Below are 23,678 nucleotides of genomic sequence, written 5' to 3' on the forward strand. Positions count from 1 at the left end.
AAAAAAATGAGTGACAGAGATATGGAAATACCACATCTCAAGAAATGCACATTTGAGGTTAGTGTTAAGTAACGTTATTTTTATTTATTCTTCAGAAAGATGTGGGCATTGCTGGCTAGGCCTACATTTATTGGCATCCTTGCATGTTTAACTGGATGACACTATTTTGTGTCTATAGTGGATCCAGTTGGCAAGAAAGAACAATATGCAAACATAAGGGAACATTAATATTTAATTTCAGCATTTTCATGCTCTCCATTGTTTCTTATATATAGTGGGCGGCACGGTGGCATAGTGGTTAGCACTGCTGCCTCACAGCGCCAGAGACCCGGGTTCATTTCCCGCCTCAGGCGACTGACTGTGTGGAGTTTGCACGTTCTCTCCGTGTCTGTGTGAGTTTCCTCCCACAGTCCAAAGATGTGCAGGTCAGGTGAATTGGCCATGCTAAATTGCCCGTAGTGTTAGGTTAGGGGTATGGGTGGGTTGCGCTTCGGCGGGTTGGTGTGACTTGTTGGCCGAAGGGCCTATTTCCACACTGTAATGTAATCTAATCTAATAGTTAATGACTTGTTAGAAAAACTGAAGCCTGTGGTATTAAAGCACCAAGAATGTTTGCACCAGTGGTTAGGTATTGAGACCTTTGCTTTTTTTTGGTCTTGATTAATGACCATGAATTGGATAGGTCATTGTTTCAATGTTTGCAGAAAACATGAAACTCAGAAAGGTAAACACCAATAAGGTGCAAGTGATGTACCGAGAAAGATATGTGCACATCATAAAATGAGCAGACACATGGCAGATGAAATTTAGCACAAGTAACTCTGATGTGATCTATTTTGGTCAGGACAATGGGGAGAGGTGAAAAGTTGAAACAAAATACTTTTAAAGAGCTGCAGAAGCAGAGAGACCAGGTCAATTATGTAGCCAAACCTTTGAAGGTGGTATGGCATATTAATAGGTTGTTGAGAAATATCCAAATTCCTAAGCTTTCCCAGACAGAAAGAAAAACAGTAAAATAAAGCAATACTTGCAAATTAATGTATTGGTTATGATGGACCTCCATTTTGAGGAATACAAGGTGAGTCAGCTCAGTATGTGTAATTTGCACATTTTACTGTTTTTTCCTTTTGGATTACTCGTGGTATGGGCTGAATTGTATCATTAAAATATTTACAGGTTTGTGTTGGGTATGGAGGACTAAATGATCAGATATTTATTCTCCAGCCCATACCCACTTTCAGTGCACATATTTCCAATTGTTACTGAGATTAGAACATGGTGGGTCACCAACTTGATCCAAGTAGGTGGCTACCATTTTAAATATGAAAATAAGGCTTTGAACCTCAATGTCATTTTACTTTTCAGCTTTAACTGTTGTTGACCAGGTTTTCTGACCCAGCAACTTATTCCCTCCAGATGCGGACTTGGTGGATTTAAGATAAATGTGCCATCATATCTCCTTGTTCCAGTTGCTTGCCTTTGAGGCCTTGTGACTTGGTAGCCTCATCCTACGGCTCTCTCCCTAAGGCCACTAACCTGGACATGAAACCTCTAACTTCCTCCCAAATGGCTTACAAAATAAGCAAAAACAAGGAACATATTGGTAAACGTTTGTACCCGACTTAATCTTAAATGTTGTGTTTAATTCAAGGAACCAAATTTTAGGAAGAGCATTAAGTTCTCAGGCAGTGTCTTAATTGTATTATACCAGGGATGAAAGATTTCAACTATGTGCAAAGAGTGGGGAAACAGAGAAAGTTAAAATGAGACTTTTTTTAAGGAATTGTTCAAATTCATGAACATTTTTATTATTTGTGTTGCTGACTAGGCCAACATTTGGTTCTCATCCTTAATTGCCTCTGAGGAGGTGATGGTGAGCTACCTCCTTGAACCACGGGGGGTGTTGGGACATGCACAATGCTTTCGGAAGGGGATTGCAGGATTTTGACCCAGTGACAGTGAAGGAATGACGATATAGTTTCAAGTCAGGTTAGTGTGCAACTTGGAGGGGAACCAGCTTGCAATAGTGTTCTTGTGTATCAACTATCTTTGTCCTTCTAGGAGGGATAGGTTGCTGTTTGGAAGATGCTATCCAAAGAGCCTTGATGGTTACTGCTGAGCACCTTGTAGATGGTGTTTGTTGCTGCCACTGTGCTTCAGTGATGGAGGGAAGGAATGTATGAGGATGTGATGCCAATTAAAGTAAGCTGTTTTGTTCTGAGTGATGTCGAGCTTCTAATGTGTTGTTAGAGTGTTAAGTGAAGACTATTCCAGCACTCTCCTCACTTCTCCTTGTAGATGGTGGACAGGCTTTGTAGAGGGTCAAAAGTAAGCTACATACCACAGAATTCTCAGCCTCTGACCAGCTCTTGCAGCCACATTGTTTATATGACTGATCAAATTCAGTTTCTGGTCAATTTTAATGAATACGTGATGGTAATGCCAAGAGTTGATGGTTAGATTCTCTCTTGTCAGAGAATGGTGTGTAAGTTATCACTCAACAGCCCAAGCTTGATTTTCATCCATATCTTGTTTCATATGGTCGTGGACTGCTTCTGTATCCGAGGAGTCTGAATGGTGATGAATATTGTGTAATCATCAGTGAATATAGCTACTTCTCTACTTATGTTCGTGTGCAGGTCATTGATTAAGCACTAAAGGTGGTTGGGCCGAGGAATTACGCTGAGGAACTCCTGCAGAGACATCCTGGGACTGAGATGATTTATATCCAACAACCGCGACCATCTTCTTTTCTGTTTGTGTGACTCAGAACAGTGAAGTGATTTCCACCCAATATGAATTGCCTGCAGTTTTGTTAGAGCTACTCAATGCCACACTGGGGTCCAATACTGTCATGATATCAAAAGCAGTTACTAACACCTCACTGAAGTAATTGAACGTAAAATTTCTCCAGCAGCAGTATGGTCAGTAACTATTGGACACAGGTTTAAGGTTATTGGTGAAAAAACACAGAAATGGCATCGAAAACATTTCTTTCTACTCCACAGGTATTTTTGATCTGGAATGCACAGCCTGAAATGGTGGTGGAAGCAGGTTCAATCATTACTTCCAAATGAGATTTGGATAAACATATGCGGGAAAAATTGTCAGGGCTATGGGAAAAGTACAGGTAAGTGGGACAAGTTGAATAGCTCTACCAATGGATTAAATGCCTTCCCTCTGTCTTGTGTCATTCTGTGATTCTGTCGTTCTCTGGTTCTAGGATAAAGGCTTCCAGAAGTCCAACTTTTTGTTTTAATTTACCAAATTTGGAAGAGAATAAACTCAGGTCAGTAACAGTAATCATTGATATTCATACTTCTACCAATCAGCCAAATCCGCATTTGAACCCCCAAACACAAAAGACTCCAATGCTTTGCCTAGTTGATTATTCCAAACATTTATCAACCCTTGAGTACACATTCTTTCCAATATATGGGTTACACTTAAGTTTCGTTCATTAGGCTTAGGTTATCCATCTCATTCCTTCTTCATTTGTCTTATTTGGATTTTCCATTGATCTGCTGTAGCCTCTAGAATTTGAGTTTGTCTAATCTTTTCAACTCTCCCTCCTATTATACCTCAGATTATTCTTGGTGTTTGATCTCTCACATTGCTCCCTCTGTAATGCATCTATATCTTCACTGAAGCACAATAACTAAAATTGCTCAGAGTACTCAGCAAGATTTCTCTCACCAATCCATTACAAAGCCTCAACAGACTCTCCACAGTCATTTAACACACCCTTACTGGTTGTGTATTCCACTACTTATCTTGTAATTGACTATTAACATTATAGTGATATCAAAAATTCTGTCTATTGTTACTTAAATTTTATGTGCTAATTCTATCACTTTTATTATGTCACTCATATTTTTAGTCATCATGCATATATTCATTTGGCAGTTCTGAATTGTATTTGTCTGCTTGATTATATAAGTTTTCTGAAAAACTTTATAAACTATTGAAAGTCATCTTAGATCTTCAGTCCTTCAAGACCCTAATTAAAAATTACATTTGTGACTCGAGTTTTCGGTTACCTGTGCTAATCAACTTTTTAAAATCTATGCTTTCATCAGATGTGGGCATTGCTTTTATTGTCTGTCTCTCATCGTCATTAAGGTGAATGGCTTACTTGGATATTTCAGAGAATGGTTATAAGTCAATACAGCAAATCTGGAATCACATATAGGCCGGATCAAGATCAGACAAAAGGACTTTAATGAACCATATAGGTTTATGAAGAAGATCAATGTTAGTTTTATGATCGCCATTAGTAAAACCAGCTTGACATTTCAGATTTTATTAATTTCATCATTTAATGTGATGGGATTTGAACTCTTATCCCAGATCTTAAGCCTGAGCTTTTGAGTCAGTGGGATTCTGGAATAGTGGTGCTGGAAAAGTTAGTGGTGCAGTGACTTTACCATGATGCATCATCATGTGGTTCAGTGTCAAATGTTGTTTGATAATACTCTGGTGCATATTCCTGTGAAACACCTTGAAAACCTTATGTTGAAGGTGCTACATAAATACAATCTGTTGCTATTGCAGTACCCTCTAGTTGATTTTATAGAGTCTTCTGTGGCCAGCAGTTCCTGAGACATAGTTCTCCTGCAGTCATTTCATAAAACTTGCAATCAGGAAGTCCCTAGGAGAAGGTGAGGACTGCAGATGCTGGCAATCAGAGTCAAGACTGTGGTGCTGGATAAACACAGCAGGTCAGGCAGCATCCAAACAGCAGGAGAGTCGACATTTTGGGCATGATTCCTGATGAAGGCCTTATGCCTGAAACGTCGATTCTCCTGCCCCTTGGATGCTACCTGACCGGTTGTACTTATCCAGCACTACAATCAGGAAGTCCCACTTTGTTTTCAACATAGGCCTGGAGTTTCCTTGAAGTTGCTTATGCGCTTTTTGTTAACTTTGCCAGGGATAGAGAGTAAACATCATCATATAAATGCAAGTTTCGCCAAAAAGAATGGTAGTAAAGGCTATTCGAGTTCATGGTTTTCTACAGTGCAATTCCCTTCAGGAAACATCATGGTCTAAATATAGCCATTTCATACTGGAGACCCTGCTGTTAACTCCTCCAAGTTGGACACCTGTCACCATTCCTATAATGGTGGATATATTGGCTTCTTGTGGCACCTGGATGCCACAAGGTACGTTTCTTAGTAGTCAGGAAACTGAGCACATTGTCTTCCAGGTGGAGTAGCATCACTCTTCCCAGCTCCTGAATGGAATATTTCAGCCTCTTCCACTCCTGACCACCAGCCTCCTTATGGAATTCTCAATCAGCAGCTTCCTTACTCCAGGCACACCTCCAGCTCTCCAGTCCCTCCTGATCTCAAGCCTCTCATTAACCTCACCTTCAGACCCTGATCTCAGGCCTCACCTGCTGCTAAACTCAAACATTGCCCACCACTACCCCTCTCCCCCCTCCCCCCCCCCCCCCCCCCCCCACAATGACAGGCCTATTTTCCCCGTCATGCCTATCCCTCCATCACGGTTGACAGTCTCCCCCTCTCCCTCCAAATGTAGGCTGCTCCCCCTCCCCACTCCCTGCAGTCCCAAGAGTAGCCTATTCCCCAACATGGCAGTTGATATCTCTTGCCGGCATTCAGATCAATCTCATTGTAGCACCAATTCCTGACCTCTCCTCCCACACTGATTTCAAGCCTTCCATACACTGACCACCAACAGCAGATGCACCTCTCTTTCCAGCACTCATCTCAGCAGCCCCGATCCAGTCCCAATTATCAATCTCACCCCATCAATTGGAGACTTCCTATCAGCTCCAATTAATTCCTGTGACCCTACTTTGCCACCTTCTCCTCATCTCCTCCTGCATGTCAAGGATGGTACCCAAGAATAATCCTTGGCTGCAGCCCATGAAGCTGCAATTCCCTCCACCCACTGGTTAGGCTGTGAATAAGATGAGCTGCTGGGCAGGCACTGGAGCTTTAAGGTGTTAAGGAGGCCCTCCCTGCCATCTCATACAGCCTTTCTGCTTCTCTGTAAACACTGCAGCCATAATTTGACTATTCAGGGCGCACTAGCCTAGTAGTCACAATCAATTTGTGTATCTATGTACTACATGCTGCAACTCAGCTGTCTACAATGATTTATATGGGGACTGTCCACACTATTCAAGGCACGAAAGAGAGAGCAGTGTACTTAGGCCATTCCTCTGAGATGTAGACAGCAACATAAAAGCAACTTCTATTTCCCTTTTTTGTCATCGCTTGGATTCCCATGTTTTTAACTTTATTTATCATCTTTAACTTTTGAAGTAATCAAAGTCTAATTTGGAAAAATATTAACTTGCATTCACATGGCACCTCATTACATCCTCAGGAAATGCTTAAGTGCTTTACTCTCAATTAATAGTGAGTGCAGCCACAGTTGCAGGCAAGTAAGGGAGCTACTTCAAGGTCCTATTAACAGTCACTCAATGACTGGCCAGCTGGTTGACAGAAAAATACTGACCAGATACTCATCAATTGCCTGCTCTGAACAATGTCATAGAATCTATCACAGCTATGTGAATAAACAGTTAAAGACATGGTTTAACACTTCATCTGAAAAAATGGACATCTTTAAACAGTATGAAACTCCCTGCATGCTGCACTGAACAGTCAGTCCACATTACCAAACATGCCCAGTACTGGGTTTGAACCCACACCAAGTAACCAGTGAATTTCACCAAACATACTCCTCATAAAATCCACAAAGAAGTTCACCATTTGGGTGTTTGTTTGCTAACAGGCAGGAGACGATCCCTCCAAATCCATACCAGAAATGTGCAGTTTGCAAATATTAGAGTCATGCTTCAACACTCAAAATATTTTCCAGTTTCCGGAATTAATAGTACTGAATTCAACTTGATTGTAGAAGTACTTACCATTAATGCAAAATAATCGACCAGTCTGTCATACAGCTTATTTCAGTCTCAACATGGAAAATTAGCCAGTTTAAACTGTGGCACCCAAATTTCGACATCCCGGCTGTTCATCCCACTGATCAACTGGAAGATGAAAGGCAGTCATGTTAGTACATATTTCTAAGCTGCACTCCTTCTAATTCATCCTGTTAATGCCAGCTCAGAGCTAACCAGACTTGAAAGTACATGTTCTTTAATTAGATCATCCCATCACCCCTTCCAACCAATGAGCTTAAATTGACATTTTTATTGACAGCTTCACTAAATATATTCAGTGCTTGAATCAAGTGTCAGAAAAATATGGGGTCAATGCTTTGGACCCAACAGCCACATGTAGATGCACAACGTAATATGTTACAAAGTAGGAACAAAAACAACATAAAATTATCAGCAATGTCCCTAATTGATTTAAAACATTAAATGGGAAAATGGCACATCAATAATTTATAAAATATTGATCCAGTCAAAGGATTTAAGTGACATCAAACCCAGCCAGGAAAGCACGATGATTTATTCTGGTCATCTGATCCTGCCAATGATGTACTAGGTATTAATTGCAGCATGTGCTTAGACAGTAAATCTTCATTTTAAAGTATTCTTGCTGATTTGATCTATGGTGATTTTGTGGTATGATTGAATTTACAATTGCACTGTAGTACACAGTTAGAAGGAACGTAATACTGATTTAGGATGCAGGGCCTAATCATGTGATTTGACTGGACAAAGAGTCTTTTTTATTTTTTCCAGATTAGGAGAACATTTGTTGAGATGTATTATATTAATAATTAACTGCTGCTTGCTTCAGTTTACTCACTCAGGCTGCCGCTAAGTCAGCTGTCTTATTTCAGGTTTGAGATACTGCTTTGATACAAGTTCTTTGAGAGAACTAGAGAACTCTGTCGACTCTATTTATAAGTGCAGTAATGCAAATTTTTGTTTGTGTAGTCTACTATGTACTTGCCAACTTCTAAAGCATCTTAGAGGTCCTATATTTTGTGCGGATGTTATCAACATTGATGATCAGCTAGACTGTTGCCGTCTTTGAAGCCTCTATTTTGGCTTTCAGTATTACAGTCTAAATGTCATTTTTCAACCATTCTAAAGGGGTTTATAATCTGTACCATTGTTGATTGAAGAGCTGGGTGCATGGATAGAAAGCCCATCTGAAAACATCTATCATCACTGATTGTAAATCTCTTATGTTTATCTGTACACAGACCAGCACAGAACAATGATACTGAACTGCAAGTTTTAGTATTCTGAACATGGGAGGTGAAAGCTGGGTGGGAGATGAGCAAAAGATTCAATGTCATAGCTTTTCCCCATCTGTGTAGTAGCCAATAGTTGCGTGATAAAAGTAAGCATGAGGTACTGCTTGAATCATTTCTGACTTCGAACCAAAGGCACATTTATTGGAAGTATTCCAAACTGACACGAAATGTTACACTCAGTTGTAATGGAATCACTAAAGAATATCACTGCCAACTTAGACTGAATATTCATGGGGCTGGGTAGTGGATTAAACCATTGTTCTTTCACACCTCAGAACAAGAATTCAACTAAAACTAAGGAAAGTAAGTTCTTTTTGAGAATTTGACATCCAATGAGTTTGAAATATTTTACCTCAGGTCCCATTAGATTCATAGGCACACTGTACAATTCATTGAAAACAGTGAAAAAAGTAAACATGCTGTTTTAAATTGTTGGCTCAACTTATCTGAGCAAATTTTCATTACCAATTAGGCCCACTAAATCTAATTTTCATCTGCTGCACCTTCATTTTTTCTTTCAACATTCAATGGCCCATGCTTTGACACATGATGGCTGCATCCACAACCTGCATGCATTGCAACAACTCACCAATATCTCTCAAATCTGCAAACTGCACTATCCAGGTGGTCAAGGGCAGCTGAATACAAACATCCGGACACTCCTCACCAGGCCACACACCGTTCAACTTGTCAATATATCACCATTCCTTCATTGTCACTGGGTCAATTTCCTGAAACCTCCCTTCATGACAGCACTGTGACTGTACCTACACCTCAAGAACTGCAAGAATTCAAGAAGACAGCTTGCTGCCACATTCTGGAGGGCAATTAAAATGGGCAGTAAAAGCTTGCTTTGTTAGCTCATGAGCCAATAAAGGTTGTGGATTGTCAGCATATTTGTGTTAAGAGCAGTTCTACTCACAATCACAGCTGCAAAACAAACAAATACCCAACCATGTGTTCTCTCTTCACTTTGGATCAAACTTATTGAAGAATATTATAACATTAAAAAACTGTAGCGTATTGCATTTTATCTAGAACCAGGAGCAAGGATGAATAGTTGGCTGATATATCAAAAATTGTGTTTGGACAGACATAACTATCTTTACTAATTTAGATCCTGAAATCACACTGTGGGAACGGATAAAATAATGCTAAACCAAATTGTCTCAGATTACATTTTGCAATATTTTAATGACAGCAATAAATCACTTAAAATATTGTGTTTGATGTGCCATGGTATTATTTCACGTTCCTTGTTTAGGCTTTTAATTAGCTTTGGCATTTTGTGAATTCTGTCACCCTCTAGTCAAAGACTTTGCTGCTTCCATTCGAGGAGTTTACAAAGGCCAAAGTGTACATTAAATCATTTTTCAACCTACAGCTGGAGTAATATCCTCCCAAAGAGATAACATACTCACTCCTCCTGTGCTCTCCAGTGGTATAAGGAAACAAGTATTAATCCTTCATCAACTGACTGTCAACATTGCTTCTGTGATTATTGGGTCTCAAAGAAGAGAGCTCTTTTTGCTGTCATGTGATGTAAATGATATGTTCATTCTTCTAGTTTATCACCAACTGTCAAAGGATAATTATATTTCCCTTCTCTTCAAATGAGAGCAGCAACGCTGCCCAGGGGAGGGTTAGCTTTCTCACCTTCAGGTAGCCCCAAGCATTTTTGATAATCAAGCTTCCTTTAAATCCAGTCCCTGTCAACTGTTGAATAAAAGGATCCCGTAAATAATTTGTCATTGAGGCTGAGCCTTTCAGAGATCCTCACTAATTAAAAATTTTATTCATGCCATTAGCAAGCAAGTGCAGGAAGGGAGAAAAAGTTTCAAGTTCTCTTTGAGGGGAAAAAAAGGGAGGCATTTCCTGCTGTTTGATAATTTATGAGCGTGCTGATTTTTACAAAGCTCCAGATGCAGACAATGCACATCTTTTTCTATCTGTTAGCAATTAGTAGCTAACACACTTTATTGATTTTTCACATGAAATAAATTACCTCAAGGTCTATTTTTGAAGTAAATACAGTATGTATACATACTTAAAAGCTGTTGGGTAGATTCTTGACACTTCACAACAGCCCCAATTTTGGAAATTCAGTGTAGCCGAAACTGCAGTGAAGCTTCACTTCCAGTAAAATCACTATTTTTATCTAAAGGCACCATTTTGTATTTAGTTACCTATGAGCAAAAGTGAAAAGTTAAGAGTGTAATTTATTTTCTTGCCTCTTGGGTCATTTATTTTCTTGCCTCTCAGACCAACCATGACATTTATAGAAAAAGTTATTTGCCCCCCCCCCCCCATCACTTTGATGATTTTGAAAAGAAAATAAAAGCTTGATGTGGAATCGCCCCTACTTAAATTCGTCCAGCTCAGTGTCCCTTGTAAAATGTCTGTGACATTTCTTTATATGAAGGTGCTGTAAAAGTGCAAATTGTTATTGCTTGTACTCTGTTTCCCTGTGTGCAATGATGTGGGTTTTTATAGATGGAGCATTTCAGTCTCCACTTCAGGATGCAATGACGCTATATAAAAGAGCAAAATAATGTTGCATACGCCTTTCAACCTACTCTGCTACAGTATGGTAGGCCAAGAGTTGATGACATTAACTTGCATTTTTATATATCCTTTCATGCAGAAAATGTCACAAGGTAGTTCACAGAAATGTGAGGGGGGTAAATGGATGCCAAGCCACGCAAGGAGATATTAGAATGAATGCTCAAAATGTAAATCAAAATGGTAAATTTTGAGCAAAACTTTAAAGGGCAAAGGTCAACAGAGAGTTATAGGATTAGGGACCGACTTCCTGGTTACCAATAACAGGGAAAAAAATAAACAAGAGACATAGGATGCTAGTTGAATGGAAAGTTCTATGATAGGTAAAAGTGAGTGTTGTACTGGGGAAGGCAATAAATACAGGGAGAAGCATGACCATTACAGGGTTTAAACACAAAGATAAATATTTCAAATTTTACACATTGAGGAAACACGTCTAAAGATAAAGTTTCAATTATCCTATTCTCTTATGAGGCAGAGGTGCTGGAGGTGGTTTAACCTGAGGGTCATCATGTCTCAGGTGAGGGGAGAGGTCAAAAAGGAGAGACCTTCATTGTCAGCCAGTGCAGGGATTGAACCCACACTGGTAGCCTTACTCTGTAGTGCAAAGACCAGCCATCCAGTCAACTGAGTTATGGGAGCTATTAAAAAGGAAGTTTCACCTGAAACAATCTGTAATAACAAGCAGGAGAACTGAAGTGAAAAACTGTGAAACCAAGTATGTTAGTAGAAGGCCACTAGCCAAACCAACTGATTTGTGAAGGAAATCTCAAGAAAATGTTACTACTGCAATATCAAGTCCTTCTGACTCCAACAAATACCCTTTTTCAGAAACATAACTCCACGTGATGTCAAGAAACAACTGAAGATACTGGACACTGCAAAATCTATGTGCCTTGACAACATTCCAACAATAGTACTGTAGGCAACTGCTCCAGAACTAGCCATGCCCCTTGCCAACACATGCCAGTGCAGCTATAATACTGGTATCCACCCAGCAATGTGGAAAATTGACAGAGTACATCCTGTCCACAAAAAAGGACAAATCCAAGCTGGCCAAATGCCACCAATCAGCAATTACTCTCCATAATCAGCAAAGTGGTGGAAGCGATCAGAAACAGTGCTGTCTAACAGAAAGTTCCCAGCAATAAACTGCTCACTGACATGAGTTTAGGTTCACTAAGCTCCTGATCACATTATAACCTTAGTCCAAACATGGACAAAAGAGCTGAATTCCAGAAATGAGGCGACTGCTCTGAATTAAAGCAATATTAACTGAGTGTGGCTTCAAGGATCTCTGGGAAAACTGGAGTCAATGGGAATCATGGGGAAAAGTCTCTGCTGGTTGTGTTAGGTTTATGGTTGTTGGAGGCCAATCATCCCAGCTCAGGATATGTCTGCAAGAGGTCATCAGGGGAGTATCCTAGTCCCAAATATCTTTATCTGTTCCATTCACCACTCCTCAGATACTGAAGATGTCTGTGTCCATTTGGAGCAAGACTTGAACAACATCCAGTCTTGGGATGATAAGTGGCAAGTTCACCACTCCTCAGATACTGAAGATGTCTGTGTCCATTTGGAGCAAGACTTGGACAACATTCATATACTGGATAAGTGGTGCTGGAAGAGCACAGCAGTTCAGGCAGCATCCAACGAGCAGCGAAATCGACGTTTCGGGCAAAAGCCCTTCATTCAGTCTTGGGATAAGTGGCAAGTAGAATTTGCACCATCTATGTGCCAGCCAATTATATAAACCCTTATGGTTAAAAGATCAGGTCAGATGCTAGAAATGTTGCAGTGTGTAACTTGCTTTCTGCTTCCCAGTGCCTGGCCACTATCTACAAGGAATGATGGAATAGTCCTCACATGCCAGGATGGATGCAATTCCAACAATACTCAAGAAGGTCTACACCATTTCAGACAAAACAGCCTGTATGATTGCCAAACCCAATGATCATTTTCAATATTCACTCCCTCTGCTGCTGACACACAGAAGCAACATTGTGTATCAATTTCAAAATGTTCAGCAGAAATTCATGCAAGATCCTCTGACAGCACCTTCCAAACCTGTGACCTCTGGAAGGATGAGGACAGCAGAGAATTGGCAACACTATCACCTGCATGTTTCCCCTTTAAGGCACACACCATCCTGATTTGTATCACCATTTCTTCACTGTCATGGCATGAAGATCTTCAAACTCCCTTGCTAACAGCACTGTGGGTATCCTTACACCTCCAACACTTGCAGTAGTTCATGAAGGCAGCTCACCATCCCTTCTTGAGGACAATTAACCGTGTGAAGTAAATGCTGGGTCAGCCGATGATTCCCATGTTCCATTAATGAATGAAAAAAATGCCCACATAAGTAGGATGCTGATTTTATGTAGATTGGTGCTATGCTGCATACTGAGCTGAGCCCAAGATGGTGAAACACAATTTGGAATCTGATTTTACTAAATAAAAAGTTCTGCTCAAGTCTGAGGTACCATGTCAAGTAAAATCAAAGATAAAAAGTGGAGAACTCAGACCTCCTGTTGCCTGTTTGATTTTACACACCAAAGTGTTATCTCCAGAAAGGCATTGTTAGAAATGTACTCAGAGTCTATCAATACATGCCAACTGCTGACAATTCATTCATATTGGCTATTTAGAATTGGTAAGGGCATATGTTGCATGCTTTTCATGAACAATGCCATAGACACATGGCGCCATGTTACACAGGTCAGGTGAGATTTTGAGTATGTCCTTTTACTTCATACTGATTGATCCAGTGTAATACTGGCAATGTACACAAGTAATAAATATGCTTGTGGACCAGTATAGTAGAATGAAAAAAAGGAAAACCTGGACTGCTGTATTTGAGTTCAATTGATGACTGATTATAATGACTCACAAGTGTAGCTGGGAATGAATTCACTCGGTCAAGCTTCTGTAAGCAAGTTACTTCAAGCTGTTTCAAGGTCTGGGTCTCAATTGCATGCAGCTGACAAGCTCCACATGTACCGAACTGTTCCCCTGAGGCAGACAGACTGTTCTGGGCGATTGGTGATGGTGCGTGTTTGATGGAAGATGGATTAGGGGCTTGCTCGAAGTGTCCAGCATCAAACCGGAGCCAGCTGACAGTCCAAGCCCAGTTCGAACTGGACAGTCAGTAAAGGGTCATGTTGTTCTATGAGGCCTGAAAGAGCACCTAAGTGTTCCCTAGCCTCTAAATGTTAAATTAAAAACTTGTTCTTTGCGTTGTTTTATTTTTCATTTTTCTCCTGTGTATACCTCAAAATCACAATTAGGGCCCTATGTGTGTTATAGGGCTCCAATGTTCACACTACAAATGGCTTCCCTCAATGAAACAGATTAGCACATTGTTTGCCCTTATATCTGGAACCTTCCTGGGGGAGACAGTGGTGTAATGGGACTAGTAATCCACATATCAATGCTAGGGACATGACGGCACATGATAGAATTTAAAATTGATTAATGACAAAAACATTGGAATTGAAAGCTAAAGTCAGTAATGAAACTTGCATAAGTTCTTGTAAAAACTAATATTCTTTTGCGAGGGATATCTGGCTTGGCCTGTTCTTACTCCAGATTGACAATAATGTGGTTGACTCTTAACTGTCTGTTGAAATGGCCCAGTAAGCCATTCAGTTCAAGGGGATGGAAAACAAATCTTGGACTTGCCAGCAACACCCACCTCCCCTGAAAGAATAAAATAAAGTGGCAAATACAAAATTCTGCAGTGGTGAGCAAACAGAAGAGTGGGTCCATAGAATCATGGAATCATGATGAAGGGCTTATGCCTGAAACATTGATTCTCCCGCTCCTCGGATGCTGTCTGACCTGCTGTGCTTTTCCAGCACCACACTATCAACCATAGAATCATTTCTGATCTGACTATTCTCGGACTGAAGGTCAGAAATGCTAAACCAGTATTGCTTCTTGGATCACTGACCTTCCCTTGTCTACAGTGTGAGACACTAACAGGAAAAAAAAGCAATGGATAAATGGGTCCGATTGCTCGTGACAGACAGCACTTGGGTCTGCTACACACTGAATGAAATGATGCACTGATTCACAAGGTCATTTGCAACCTCATGCAGATCGCCACCTGTGCCTTATTTTATGAAAGAAGGCAGTTCTGTATTTCTGAGATGAGATTCTGTTCAGTGCTCATTCAGAAATCCAGAGCTGTACTTCTATTCTTCCAGTCCTTTCGTGGCGTCGAGCTATCAGAAGGAGGCAAACCACGCCATCTTTTCATTGCATTCTGCTGCTGCATTCTGACATTTCAAGGTCCAGACAGCTATTTTGAGAGCTGTGGGCAAACCATCTGTACATAAAGTAAGCGTCTGATAGTGTGTTGGGAGGGTTAGGTGCCAGATGGGTCTGGGATGTAGTTGCCTGGTGAGTAGGGTGCCAAGTGGGTAGGGTGTCACTTAGGGAAGGGGTGCAAGAGTCAGGTAAGTGTTTCTATAAAGTTGGGGTGGGCTGGAGAAATTGGGAGGTGGGCAAAGTAGATGTCAGGTCTGGGGGTAGGGGGGGTGCTGTGTTTCAGGTTTGGCTGTGGGGATTGGGTGCAGAGGGAGAGGGGATCCAGATCAACTCCAGTCCATCAGGCAGAAGGGAATGAGTGGTCAGGTCTGGTAGCCGGGCAGCAGGGAAGAAGTGACAGCAGCACAGGGCTGGTGAGGGGGCACAGGGTGTTGAGTTGGGTCTGGGTAGGGGGCGAGGGGAAGGAAGAGGGAGGAGTTCTGGTGTCGATTGGAGTTGGTACTGGCAGGAGGGCTGTAGTTATTGGCTCCCCAAGGATTGTCAGGTCAGAATCTGAGGTGTGTAAGGAATCTGGAAGATGTGAGTAAGCTAAGTGTGGGGTCTGTTTAATAGTTACTTAGGAGTTTGACAATATATTTAATAGTGTAACCTTTCCTATGTAAATATTTCACTTCATTTCATCTGAACCATCTCAATTCTCTAATCGTTATGGAGACTTTTGTAGGGTTGAGGTATAGTGGAAATCCCAGTGGAAAATTCAAGTTCCCAGGCAGTTCCTTCAGAGAATGAGCCAATGGGGATGCCACGGGGTCTCGATGTACATCTCCCATTTACAGCCACTTAACAACTGGCTGGCACTCAGAACATTCACTGGGCATCATGAAGTTGAACATGAGCAAGAATACCACAGATACGAAGAAAATTGTACAAGAGACAAGCCCAGAAGCACATTTCCACAATACCTATACTATTATTTTCAACCAATTCACAACATATCACTGTCAATATATGAAGTTAATGGTTTCTGCTATAATGGTGCTGCAGAGGAATGAAAGTAACATAACAGCATATCCAAATAGAATCTGTCAAGAGCAAGAACGTGTTAGCACGTCTGTTGTAACCACTTGTCAGAACTATAACACGTAGGATCTGGGAAACAACACTTGTTCGCCTTTCTAATGGTTATATTGTACAGTATGTAACACACCACCCGAGCATTCAGCCAATCTTTTCAGGACTTTATTGTAGAACGTTCCCACAGTGATGCAAACAGCTCAAGCATTGTTTGAGTACATCAGTTGTTTGCTCAATGATGCTCTTGTTTCCCTAGAGTTTTGCACTGCATGCTTTTTTGTTGGGAAACATGAACATTTTGTAGCAATGTCATGGGCCATGTTTTGAGAGAGCAACCCCATATTTTGAGGAGCCAATCATTCAATTTGCCTTCTTATTTTTCCTGGAAGCAGTAGGGAATCGATGATTCCTTTATGCAATGGACAGAAAGGCTCTCCCCAGAAACTTATTAATTATTCATAGGCACAAATATTTAGTGATGGGTGCAAATGAAGTGGATTTTCATAAATTGAGAATGAATTAAATCAAACATTGCTGTTTTGTGGTTGCAGTCAATGGCACTATAGTCCCAGTAGCATCAACAGTCTACCCTGGACTGATTTTAATATCAACATGTCACCTGCTGCTTGGATAACAATCTGAAGATATCTTGAAACAATTATTGCCTTTCTACCTCTGGTGTCTGCCAAGAATCAATCCTTATGAGTCTTTACTTGTTTTCATCCGGATGCAATCCCATGGTGATATCCAAAAACATCACATCAGTTTCCACATCTACATCAACTCATGTACTTTGCTCCAATGGCACCTCCCCTAACTCCTCACTGTCTCTCAATTGGCACACTGCTTATATGATAGCTAGTACTGGAGCAGCAGAAATGGCTTCTTATTAAATACTGGGAATACTGAAATCATTGCTTTCAGTCCCTGCCATGAACTCTGATTCCTTGACACCATCTTTATCCCTGGTAACAGGCTAGGGCTGAACCAGACTATCTGTATCTTTAGTGTCATTTTTGATGCTGAGATGAGCTTTCAACCATACACCTAAGACCATCTAACTTCACTGCTGTCAGATCACTGCATCTGCACTCCAGCCTCAGCTCTTTTACTGCTGAAAACGCCTACTTGCACCTTTATTTGATCGACATCTGACTATCATAACATGCTGTTGGCTAATTTCACACTGTACTATCTGTTAACTTGATATCACCCAAGACGCTATTCCTATATCCTAACTTGCATAAAACATGGTTCTCCTATTACCCCTGTGCTTGCTTTTCTACACTGCGTCCCAAATAAGTAATGCCTCAATTTTAACATTCTCACTGCTGTTTTCAAAACCGTTCCATTGGCCTCGTTCCTCCCTATTTTCATAATGTTCTTCAACTCTATAACCTTCAAAGATGTATTCATCTAATTCTTGCCCATGTCAGGAGAATTTAATTGAAATTATAACTGAAAAGCTTTTAGCACTGCCCTGTCCCTCTCACTTACACAAGCAGTGGTAGAAGTTCAGGAGGTTCGATGTAAGTTGCAGAATGCAATAAAACAAAGTTGCCATGAATACAGCCTGTCTGTATCAGTTCAAATGGTTCCTCTGTTAATAGTTGCTATAGGAAACTGAGCACACTGGTTTACTGTTGGAATAATCTTTGATATGACTAGTTCATTGCATTAACTGTTACAGTTATGTGAGATATGGCAGATTTAGAATTTTATTCCTCCGGTAGTAATATGGTGTTTGTTCTGCATTTCTTGCCCAGCACAGAGTTCATTCACTTCTCCAATGATGGCCATACTGTATTTAGGAATGTGCCTCACTATTACATCTTAAAGATAATTAGTTATGGACAACAAATGCTGATATTTCCAGAGAACAGACAGACCTTATGAAGGAAAATAATTAAATGACCAACTGGCTTCAGTGAAATTGAACAAAGCTGTGCAAAACACATGAATACCTGGACAAAATGTAAATGGATACAATGATCACATCCTTTAGTATTATCTAAGTAGACACAAAGCAATATGATTCAGCTCAATAAAAACATAGGCTGCTTCAGCAAGAGACTGAAGCCAATTCACCTGGAAAGATATATAGGTCTCAAATTTCCAATGATTATAAATAAGGAAAAAGGTGCAGAACACAGTAGAGTAAAACATTTCCATCAACTGTGGGCCTTCTTTCTAAGATGGAAACTGAGCTCACTATGAAAATCAAAACATGACACAAGATGTAATTCCTGCATATATTTTGCTATATTTTAGTGAAAAATAGCAATTATTCTCTGTCATCTCCCATTTTTGGATATAGCTTATTGGGACTCCTATCAGTTTCAGGAAAGGCCATTTCACTGTCTAGATTGAAGCCTACCCAAAAGTTACCTCAGGCAGGCCTCAGGTGGAGTGTTGGTACCAAGATTTAAAAAGAAATTTTTGATCCACTCAATACATGGTACAGAAAAATAAAGGCACAGTACATAACTGAAAACCAGACCCAATAGTTTTGCAGTTCTCAAAGACATCTTCACATCTTCACATCTTATTTTCATTACTTATTTCCCTCATACACTTTGTTCACTTCAGACTGGACTTTTCTCAAATACTCTCTTCACATCATTATGGATTTTTCAACTAATTTGTTTTTTGTTTTATTAACAGCCAGAGGAATAAAATAGACGCATTTACTCTTCATAGTTTCAAGTTTAGATTTTCTCTGGAACAAATTTGAAATGGAAATCTGTGTTGACTGAAAACCAACTTTATCCTTCTTCCTGCAAGCACAAAGTGCTGTGTGTCTCTCATTTCTAATTTAATTGGCAATAAAATCAATTTATAACGCATAGTATTTTGGCCCTTTTAAATATTTCTTGCTCCTTTAACTAATATATTTACAATATTATTGGATACACCTCGATATAAGATAATTCATGTCTTAACACCTTTATTGTGATATTATATGAACTTCCTGCATTACTAGGTCTGTATGAATGCACAATTTACAGCATTACTTATACTAACTCTAGAAAGTCCCCATTTATTCTGAAGGGTAAAAGTTAAACATGAGTCACTGTATTTATTCTGCAAACTATGTTCCTCCTTATTAAGTAAGGGAAAGAGTAAAGGGTCAGCTACATATCTTTTACTTAACTAATTCCAGGTCTTAACCATTCAGTAGAGTCAAACTTTATATACCATTCACTGTGTTTGTTGTATAATGACTAGGTTTCCTGTTTATTTGCTAGGGACGGGATTAAGCATCAGTCAGCATTCTGTGTGCTTAGAAGCCTCAGCTTTTTATTTATCCAGCAGGATAAAGGTTACTGCATGTAAGTTAAAATGTAGAATCAATGAGATTCAGATCATAAGCAAAGTAAGATAAATCTCATTCTGATACAAGTGTTTCAGTTTCTGAATGATGATCAGAGTCATTTGTTTAATAGTACCCAATTATGACAACAATTTTCATTTTAATATTGCCTTTAATGTGATAATATTTCCAACTTTATTTGAGAGCAGAGAGAAATGAATGTCAATGAGTATTTAAGAAACGGATTAGGTGAGGTGCTTCAAGAAGTGGTAAAAGAAATGGGTTTTGAGGAGATTTTTAAAGTTGGGCGCATATGCATCAAGATGAAAACATTTCAGAGGAGAGCAGGGTGGCAGTGGTATAGTGATGATTTCACTGTACTGCTCTGGGCACATGGGTTCAAATCCCTCTCAGCCAGAGAATGAAATTTGAACTGAATAAAAATCTGGAATAATGAGCTGGCCTAATTGTGTAATGTAACCACTGTTGGTTGTTATCACAAACCCATCTGGTTCTGAAATCATTTACATCAAGGTCAACAGGCAGGTGGGATTGGCATTGGGTATCATACTCAAATGAAACTTTGGATGAATTGACATTTGTGTTGTCTGTGGCTTGGGAAATTAGACAGAAAAGTGTAATAGCAGTTGAATCTGAAGATAGCAGAAGTGCAGATGGCAGTTTCAGTAGCAATGGTGATGAGGTAGTGGCGAAGCATACAACAGCAGAGGTAGGAGCAATTTGGTGATAGTTAGGCTTAACTCAAAATACATATTTCAACAAAGTGAAATTATATTTTAAGAATTATAGTTCAAAATTGGATTGAAACGCAAATGCATGGATTTTTGTTTTAGATTTTGTGCTAATTTAAACAAAGTTTTACACTCCTTTGGCAATCTGTAAGAAAAAGAGCAAGGTAGGCCATTCAGCCTCTCAAGCCTGCTCCACCAATCAATAAGATCATGGTTAACCTGATGTCTCACTCCCATTCCCCTACCAGTTCCCACTAACACTTGACTCTCCTATAAACCATGGTTCTGTCTTGAATGTATTCAATGATTCAGCCTCCCCTGCTTCTTGGGTAAAGAATTCCAAAGGTTAATGACATTCTGAGAGAAAAACTTGTCCTCAGTTCCTAGTTCCTTGATTACCTCACAAGGGGAAGCATTCCCTCAACATTTGCCCTGTAAATGGAATCACGAAACAAAAGCCTTTTTACCAAATTAATCCAAGCAAATTTCTCGAGCTGAATTTTCCCACGTGCTGTTAACGTGTAGTGGTGAGTGAAAGACATCCTATACAGCAAAACCATGGATGAGATTTCTCATGTGATTTTGACCTTATCAGTTATGCAACTGTGTGTTTTCTTTTCTTTCATTCGTTCATGAGATTTGGGCACTGTTTGCTGGGCCAGCATTTATTGCCCACCACCAGTTGCCTTTGAGCTGGTGGTGGTGAGCTGACTTCGTGAATCACAGCAGTCCCTTTTCTGTAGATATCCCCATATAGTTCTCAGGGAATCATGGAATGAGCAAGGCAGAATTGTTCGACACTGGCAAGATCGTCTCGCTTCTCTGTTATTTAAAGCTCACTTCGGACACTGCAAATGCAAATCCTCAAAACTGTGGTGCTCAATCCTGAAAATGTCTCGGAGGAAGAACAAGCTAACCTCCCCATCTCCAGGACAGAGATGTGCAGCTGCTACTTGTTGGGGCAGTGGTAAGAAGGACAGCTGTTTTCTCCGTCTGCCACTAAAGGAGACAATGCAAATAGATGCAGCCTGTACTGAGTAGTGACTGCAGTACATGTCAGTGCTATAACTTGAGTGAAACGGAAAGCCCAGCAGTGCAGCAAGAAGTAAATGATCTTCTGCGCACTGAATGGATAAGTATCATTATCTCCTCTCTGCCACTTAACACACAAAGGCTAGCACTCACTCCAACTTTGTCACTCTCCATACATCTCACAAAGCCTGGCGGCCTGCAAATCAACATGAAATTCATGAGCACTAGGAATGAAAGCGCAGCCCCATAAGATGAGTGTATTAATGTTTGAGCTAAAGCATCCTGTGTAAATGCATGAGATGCATAGTTGTCCCTGTCCACAAAGAAACCTGGCAGAAACATGCAAATTGTAGGTGTCTGTCAGCTCCAAAGTAGACTGTTGTACGGCTGACGTGGTGCCTGAGCTGGCAAGACAGTGTCAGCCTGGTGGTTTTCTAATAGGGGTTCTGTGGATGAAGTTTTGTTATCTATGTGGCTCCCCAACTATCTTTGTAGAACTCCTCAGACTTGTTGCACTGGGCTCACAGGGCTCACTGCAGCTCATTCCCCAGCCTGTACAGGTACAGATTCCCTGACCTTAACCACTTCATGTGGTCAACTGACTGTATCCACTCCCCTGGACCAATATTGGAGGCTGCCCTTTACTAACCATGCTGGGAGATCCTGCATATATGGTGTCTACCTGGACTTCACTGAGGACTACTCCCCTTAGACATGAAGACATGACTGCCTTGTTGAAACACATGCAGTATCTTTGGAATGTACATAGCTGGCACATAGTGCACGTGTAACATTGATATGGCAAAAAGCAATACATCTACCCCATTGAGTGATGACTGCTGAGAAAAGACAAGCTGCCTGGATTTGTCTCTGTGCTAAAGGGTGTCTTTAAGGTGTGGCTAAGGGAGCAAATTGCCAAAAGGCAAAGCAGGGCAAAGCAAGGCACTGTGAGCATCCACATAGTCAGATATCCAGTAAGTGCTAAGAGGTGGGAAAACAGCCCTGAGATGCAGCCTAGTTTAATCCATGAGCTGAATGCCTATCCCAGTTCACAAAGTATCCTTGCAACGTCATTGCAATGAGACCTGCTGGTGTGGTCCAACGTTGAAGTGCAGATGTGTACTAAAGTGATTCTGAGATGTGCCATAATGATGTGTTGGGACTTGTATGTGTTCGACGGCAATGCTCATGGACATGGGGTGCATGTGACCACTGCCCCTGGGGTCTACCCTGAAATGTTAGAGCCAGATGTCCAAGATAAAGGTGGAGAAGAGAAGGTGGCATGCTGGACTGACCAGGTACCCGCTCTGACCTTCAGGACAGGAATCCCTAGGATGGGAAACTGCATATTAATTAGGTGATAATGAGTAATATTCCATACAAGTAGTCTTCTTACTATGGAGAATCTTGCTATGAAAATGCAGCTTTTATTCTTCACATTGAGAAAGTCCTCATTTGACATCTCACCTGATGTTTCCAAATTTTTCACCCTAGCCCAAATCTCAACATTAATGTGTGGTAGCACAGAACTTAAACATTGCTAAAAGAAGACTAGAAGTTGAAGATTTTCATCTTACACTCATCAGAGCTGGCACACAAGAAATAGGCTTGAAATAGAAACAAACACGATTTTATGCAGAATGAGAAGAGGGTTCTGTTTGACTAGACCATAATTAGCATGGAGATTGTTGCACATGTTCTCATAAAAGTTGTCATGGAGACGCTCAAACTTTGCTGCATCCAGATGGCAATGCCCTAACCAGAGTCTCTGGCTTGGTCTGAGAGTTATGATAAATGGTTATCAGTTCTTACTGCATCTCCAGGCCAATTATGGCCCAGCTAATCAGCACCCTCTTTCCACATTACAAAATGGTGTCTTTTTCCTTTAGTCAGTTTCTTGTGTGCCAGTTCAGATGAGCACCAGAAGAAAAACTACCACTTTCAGTCTTCTCTTAGCAATGACATAGCCCAAGTTGTTAAGAGAATAGGAAGTTTCCACCCTCTGATTTTCTTTTAATTCTCATCCTATTTTGTCACAATGCATACCATAATTCTCACCAGACCATGAAGGAGACAACACCCCTCATTGTGTATAATAAGGTGCTGTCAGCTCACTTTCCACATTAGAATAGGTATTAATGCTGTCAATGTGGGACAAAGTGATTTTCGAAGTAAACAATGTATAACTCAAAGCTTTGGCAAAAATGATCCTAGTGATTAGAGAGCTGGTCTCATTTTGAGAAGATGTTTCACCTCTTCAGCCTTTCCTCATTGTCAGTGCCACATACCCTTCATTCATCCTATCTACATGAGATTATAAAAGAGGTTTTATCAGGGGTTAGAAATTCATGCTACTGCAATAATGGCCACATTCAGTTATTTTTATAATAAATCTGACTTTCTCTGCACTCCCAAACCTGCACCATTTTCCTCTGGCCTTTTCAAGTGTCAGG

At 40.4% G+C, this 23,678-nt stretch overlaps 1 long non-coding RNA gene across 1 annotated transcript in view; it reads right to left on the bottom strand.

Moving 5' to 3' along the window:
- Positions 1-23,678, bottom strand: part of LOC140479476 (uncharacterized) — a 75,821-nt gene that overhangs the window by 35,025 nt on the left and 17,118 nt on the right. The window contains exon 2 of the long non-coding RNA XR_011961055.1: positions 6,908-7,030. This is a non-coding gene — a long non-coding RNA (uncharacterized lncRNA). The remainder of the gene's footprint in view (positions 1-6,907; positions 7,031-23,678) is intronic.

Source organism: Chiloscyllium punctatum, chromosome 7, assembly GCF_047496795.1.
Source record: "Chiloscyllium punctatum isolate Juve2018m chromosome 7, sChiPun1.3, whole genome shotgun sequence".
Classification (NCBI taxonomy): domain Eukaryota; kingdom Metazoa; phylum Chordata; class Chondrichthyes; order Orectolobiformes; family Hemiscylliidae; genus Chiloscyllium; species Chiloscyllium punctatum.